We start from the raw sequence: 6,115 nt of genomic DNA, 5'->3' as shown, positions 1-6,115 counted from the left end.
GATGGGAGACGGTGCGCTGGAAGTGGTGGTTGGAGGGCCAGTAGGAGGCACTCTTTCCTCTGGTCTAAACAAAGACCCACAATGCCCAGGGCAGTGATTGGGAACACTGCTCTGTGTAGGGTGCTGTCTTTCGGATGGGACGTTAAACGGGTGTCCTGACTCTCTGAGGCTTAGCTTCAGAAGCAAGCCAGCAGTGGTATGCAGGGTGGTATGCTGCTGGCCCCAAATACTGGCCCATTCTCTCCAATCTCCTCAAACATACACAACCAATACCATGGCAACACCTCGGAATATCTCTCGTCTTCTCATGGTGTCTCAATTACAAATACACTACATAAAAACATTTTTGGAGAAAAACAACAACTTGTGTAAAAACAAAACAACAATCTGTTTTTTGGATAGCTCGTTCTTGCATGTTATAGTTAAACACTATGTAGAAAACTAAAACAGAAGTTGTAGATCCTGGCAAAGATCTATTTTACAACCTGATTGACTTTTTTGTGTGACATTTTAGTTATTTAGCAGATGCTCTTATCCAGAGCAACTCACAGTAGTGAGTGCATACATTTTGATTCGTACCGGTCAAACATGGGAATTCAACCCACAACCCTGACATTGCAAGTGCCATTCTTCACCAATGGAGCCACACGGACCCACTGTGGTCAAAAAATCTAACAGATTCAGTTTTGATGTAAAATATTTGTTTTGATTCATATTTTGGTTATAGTGAAACATTACTCCTTAATATAAGCACAGTACAGCAAGCAACACACGATTCTAAAGTGTTCCTCAGTCTCACACACTGTCTGCCTAAAATGAGCCTCCCTTTCATATAGGACGACCCTGCCCTCCAGTGACTGGGAAGGGAAACAGTCGATTAAAAAAAGTGATCACCAACACTGGTCCTGGAGGGCTGCAGGGTGTGCCGGCTTTTATTCCAGCCCGGAACTAAAACAGCAGAACAATCTAAGTGATTTCTTATGTAGACGTTGATTTGTTGAATTAGGGTTACGATTAAACACACTCACAGAGCCTCTTCCCCAGTCACACACACCCTCAGATAGAGGACTCCATCCATGTCTGCAGTATGAGAGATTTTACTAGTTGTTAGTATTGACAACGTCCCGTTGCTGTGACGACAGCCTATCCATGCACTCCAATCTGAGCTGGACATTTTCTATTGATCACTGGCAGGACCTCATCGGCAGCTCTAAGATTTTTACTAACCTGTCACTCCCTGCCATCGATCAACATGTCCTTCATCTGATCCTTAATTATATGCAAAGATAAAAGATTTTCTCATTATTGTGTTTAATCTAATGAAAGCAGCGCGCTACGGCAGGGGCCAGTTCAGAGGTCCTGGGACTATTGGCCCCGGAGGGGAGTGCTACGGGGTGAAGTTTTTAATTAGAAAGAGTAATGGGATTCAGGATTCAGACAGAGACTCAGATGTCTTTAGAGCGAGAGGTTGGACAGGCATGGAGGGCTGTTTAATAGAACGCCCGGTCACAGCCTCTAACCTTTATTGACTACGTCTCACAGCTTATCACGGTTTAGCATCAGACTCGAGCATCAATAACCCAAAACTATGTAGGGACCAGAGAGATTGGAATCTGTGCTCAGCTGTTCAGATAGATGAGCACCAAACCACAAGTGATGTAGATATTCATTCTTTGAAGGGGTCTGGAGCCAGTGTCTGTATAGCCAATCATATTTCACTACTAGGGGGGGTTCAATTATTTAATGCACCGCTATTAAAGAGCTGGCTTTTTGGGGGACACTTTGAGTAGTTTCTCTCTCTCTTTCTCTTTTTACATATGTCTTTCTAGCTATATATCTCCATCTCTCTCTTTCCCACTTTTCTTTAGTGCTCTCTAGAGTAACATTGACACCTTTATCCAGGAACTGTGTAAATTGATAGCCATGGATAAGGCATAAAATCACTTAAAAGTGAGTGGCTGGAGAGAACATTTCTAAAGGCCATAACTGCGTTTTGGCCATACTCAATAATCTGAATGCTGATACATTTATTTGATGATATTTAACCTCCTGATCCTTAATTTTCCACAAAGGTTTTGTTTCAGTTTTTCATTAATCATCATTTAAAAGCCTTCAGCCTGCTACTCAGACCCTAAACCACATGGAAATTAGGCACATTAAAGTGAGTTTGATAGAGAGGCGACAGTAAACAGGTTTATTATTGTCTCAATCAAGCCTAGACATAATTATGTACTTGTCACATTATAAAGGTTTGGATGTCAAATGTTTTACTGATGCCAAAGCCACTGTTAGATGAGAGTTGACTTTGATGTATTCTGAACACTCAAGGCACAGGCACATTTTCATTCAAGTGCAGATGATATGTTAAAATGAACACACCATGYAAGCTGTTTCTCTGGAGAACATTGTTATTGAATATTGATCCGAAATCACATCTGTCCTTCCATTGAGTGTACCCCCAGTAGTACAGAGGATGCCTATGTAGCCTATTTTTGAGTGAATTGGGGGCCAATTGACAGAGAGCTGAGCAATACCACCACCTGGTCATTTAAGGAATTGTTCTGACTCTTCCATCAAAAATAATTTAAAAAAAACGAGTTTCCGTAATATTGATGGGTGACTCAGGATGGAACATAGGTAGGTCTAATGTCTGCTGGCTTATCCAGCTGTCAAAACACAGACAGATCTAGACACACACACACACACAACACACACACACACACACACACACACACACACACACACACACACACACACACACACACACACACACACACACACACACACACACACACACACACACACACACTGAGAAACTGAAGTTCTGACTGCATTGCATTAAAAAAAAACATGAATAATTGTGTCCATTTTTGTAAATTATTAACATGTTTTTTTGTTGTTGCCACATTGTGATTTAAATTTGACCTGCCTTTCATCTTCATCTCTTCCTTCAGGTCTGAACTACCATGACCCCAGGATGCTGAAGGGCCGGCGTTCAGTTTTGGGATGCGCCACACCAGCTCAGCTCAGACTGCTCCCCGGGCCGGGGTACTTGGTTCCTCCAACATCACCAGGGTTGGACATGACGGGCCCCTTCATACTCCCTCTACAGCCGCCCAAAAGCCCCTAGCTGTTCCAAACCCCTGGGCCTGGTCAGTAACACACAACACTTGCGAGTACACACACACACACACACAAGCATGCTCAAAACTCACACAATGTCTCTCAGAAATTACACACACATACAGACTCAAGACATACAATATGAAACTGTGTTCTTACTGTCTGTTCGATGTTTCAGGTCGCTACTCCCTGAGAGGTCAGTGCAGTCTGCATATTACTCTGGCCCTGCCTATTCCCTGTCTGCTTGGAGCAAAGGCTTCCGCAACCACCAGACCCCAGGTAACATCCTCTTCAATAATGATAACAGTCCAACACTGTGGCTTTTAGAGACATGGTTAGAATGCTGGCTGTAGAATTTTAGAATGTGATCGAAGGAGACTGTTCGATGAAGACTGAGATAATGTGTTAGAACTGTGGAATAGAATGTTGGTGTACTTACGGAATGTGAATGTGTCCTTTCTCTCAGGCCCTGCTGTTACATGCTGCCCTCTGTGCTGGGCCTGCCACCGTCAACAAAACCTCCATCCCTAACTTCTCCCTCCGAGGACTCAGCAAGATAGGCAGTTTCCACGAGGACCTGCAGAAGGTAGATCTGACATGTCGAACACAGACTCTTCCAAATGGAAATCTCACCTGTCCTCTTTAGCGAAAATGAACAGATTGAGTTAATAGGCCTATCGTTCATTTTATCTTCCCTCACACTTCTTCCTGTGTTTTCACTATCCCTGGCCCAGGGACATACAGAGTGGTGGACCCCTGCACCTACAAACACAAGCCCCCCACTACAGCATGACAGGATGCAACAGCATCCCTGGAGACACCACCATGAAACCAGGCCCGGAGTCACCACCCTGAACAGGCAAGTCACCTCATCATACCCATATCACTCTTTATTACTGTTATGCAATGATTAACATCTTAAAATAAAAAATATGAAAATCTCTTCTACAAAGTGTTTTTCTACCCACTGTTGCTCGGTAGTGCCCTAACTGCCTGTCTTCCTTGGTAGGTGACCTTCACCAGGATCAAACCTCAAAGCTTCACTTTCAGAATTCATCATTCCGAGTTCATCGCTCCACTCATCGTGGACGTGGTTAATAGGAACTTGCCTCCCTCCCTTCCTTCTTCTCCTTCCATTTCCTACACCCCTTATCCCAGCAATAAATAAAGCAGCATCAAACTGCTCTGCACTGAGAAAGCAGTTTCTTGGGCCTTTATGCTATGTATTGCGTATGCTGCATTGAGTAAAATGATGCTGACAAGCTAACCTGACAATCACATATTGGGGGTGTACAGTACTGTATTTATACTTCAGTTATCACTTTTCAACAGGATACGTTCTGTTTTAAGGTGCACATATTTTACACATGAGATTCAAAGTTTGATATCAGGCCAAAGGTTTGTGACCACTTCAGTATTACAACTAATATGAAATCTAGTATTATAGTTTTTCCAATACCAAAGATGTGGTTTGATATCACATTGATCTGACATGATTTTCACAACTAAATGACTTATGTTCACTCACTTTGAAGTCATCTAAAATAGCCAACTTGTCAAAATGTGGTAATCAATCAATAAAGACATTTTCAACAATGACAATGAATGCACTTTTTTCACTCATTGAAATATAAATCATGGGTGTAATCGTTAGTCCAAACGGTTTGAAAACGAGTTTCTATTGGGCAAATTCACGTAGGTCCCAACGACTGGTCCCTTCCTTTTTGCTTCTTTGCAACATAATCTAGCCAATCAGAAACGAGAATCGACAACGCTGCGGTATAATGAGGTATTATAGGAACGTTGGCGACCAAGTTATATTTTCAGCCAATAATAGGAACAGCATCGTTAAAAGAAAGTGGCCTTCAAGCGTCAGCGTTGCATGAAACAGACTTTCTCTATGGAAGCCGTTGCTACAAGAACATGGAGATTATATTTCAGGCAATAATAGGAACAGCACGTTAAAAAGGGGCCTTCACGCGTCTGTGTTGCATAGAAACATACATTCTCTATCGAAGCTGTTGTTACAAGAACATGCTAGCTAACTAGCTACAATGTTTTGACGTTTTTCCATTGAAGCTACGTTTAATGTTTTGATGCTTATTTTGCTAGACATTTGACAGCTAAATAAGGTTGTTAGATATAGCTAGCCAAAGATATCAAATGTCCCTGACTGGATGTAACGTTAAGCATTAGCTACAGTTAACTAGTTAGATAATTCAAGTAACGTTAGCCACTGGCTAGATAACCAACGAGTTGAAAACATAACGTTACCGTTTCGCTAGCTTAGCTAATAAGTTAGTTTAGACATATGACTGGGTTTGAGTCATATTTTAAGTGAATAACTTAACATTACATGCAATGTGGTCGCGGTAACGTTAAGCGGTTTAATTTAGCTAGCTCATGAGCTAGCTAGCGTTAGTGTAATCACAGACTAAGTGCAGATCAGTCGCCCTTGTTCCTAGCTAAAGTTAACTTCTAACTAGGTACTAGCTAACTAAGCCGCTGTGCGACGCAGCTGATTTCCCCATCCTGAAGGAAGGATGGCAACGACCGCCAATGGCATTCCTGAACTGGACCAAGATAAATATGATGCAGATGAACAAGTGAAGATCATCTGCCTTGGGGAACAGTGCATGGGGAAATCTAAGTACGGAGATGGGGAGCATGCCAGCTAACTATTGTCACTGAATTTCACCTCAAAGATGATAGTGCATACTTTTTGTGACCCAGGAGATGTTAAACACCTGTCTCTCTTGTTGTCTTTCAGGTTGATGGAGAGGTTCCTGATTGACGGATAGTATCCTTTCTCATCTATTCCTTTGTAATTGGTTTTTGAGTGTCAATTGAAGACATTCATCAGTATTTGGGTTGATGTAGTTAAAGTGTTGCCAAATGTTGATAGCAGTAAATGGAGAGAAACCCAATGCCTTCATGCAGTGACCGATTTGGCTTGTTACATGCCTTTTGACCAGCAATGTTTACCATATGC

The 6,115-nt window shown here is 42.2% G+C and overlaps 1 pseudogene; it reads left to right on the top strand.

Annotated features, from left to right (window-relative positions):
• The first annotated feature begins 2,944 nt into the window (after positions 1–2,944).
• Positions 2,945–5,917, top strand: LOC111952209 (ciliary microtubule associated protein 1B-like; annotated as a pseudogene).
• Positions 5,918–6,115: the final 198 nt, after the last annotated feature.

This window comes from Salvelinus sp. IW2-2015, linkage group LG26 (assembly GCF_002910315.2).
Source record: "Salvelinus sp. IW2-2015 linkage group LG26, ASM291031v2, whole genome shotgun sequence".
NCBI lineage: Eukaryota > Metazoa > Chordata > Actinopteri > Salmoniformes > Salmonidae > Salvelinus > Salvelinus sp. IW2-2015.
Note: the sequence above shows the minus strand (reverse complement) of the source record. Positions and strands in the feature narration are given on the sequence as shown.